The sequence below is a fragment of the Eufriesea mexicana genome, unplaced genomic scaffold, assembly GCF_001483705.2.
Source record: "Eufriesea mexicana isolate 0111107269 unplaced genomic scaffold, ASM148370v2 scaffold1283, whole genome shotgun sequence".
Classification (NCBI taxonomy): Eukaryota; Metazoa; Arthropoda; class Insecta; order Hymenoptera; family Apidae; genus Eufriesea; species Eufriesea mexicana.
The window spans coordinates 43699-44568 of NW_016909399.1; positions in this window are offsets into that span (position 1 = coordinate 43699).

Sequence of the window (870 nt, forward strand, 5' to 3'; positions counted from 1 at the left end):
ATTGTACATATTAATAATAATATATAATAATAATGTATCATAATATGTTCATGTAGCGTGATCCATAAAGGTGTTCTCACACAAAGATTTAATTTTATTCAATTTAATTTTATTGCTACTTTAATACCGGCTGTTATGAAATGTAGTTTACTTATAATTAATGTAAAGTTCTTAATCTTGAAAACGGGGCAGGTGAGGGTCGAATAAAGCGATTTTTCTTCGAGTGCATGAAGGATATTCATTTCATGATATATGTACAGTTCATGGCACAAATTTACTGCGATTAATACCGTAATTAAAAGGTGGAATTAAAGAAAAAGGCTGCCTCATAGAATGGCAATAAACTATAATCCACGATATATTCCACATTGTCATTAAATGTACCAAGGCTTTCGTACGTTCACATTTATTTCTGGCTCTACCTAAAAAAGAAATTGCTTTATTTCACATCTGCTAGTTTAAGAATTCTTTTACAATTATTTGTCATTAACTTCCTTGAAATTTTTATATATTAAAGACGTTCGATCGAATAATTTTAATTTACAATATTAATAATAACAGAAACATATTTTATTTTATTTTATTAAGTGCAAATTCTTAGATTCTACACCTATGCTTCGACGAATCTTAGTTTCTTTTCATTCTATACATTTCTATCGCTGCCATTGAACTCGTAGCAAATACGAGGTATACAATTTTTCATTCAGTAACATTTCATTCCTTTTAACTCGATGGCTAATGTCAATAATTTCATTCTTTGTATTACGATTATGATACGTGGTTGCTCATTAAATGCAGGTGTGTACCGATTATTAGTTCCAATTAATTTTAAATATTTCAATCAAAAAACTACATGTAAGACTGAAAAAT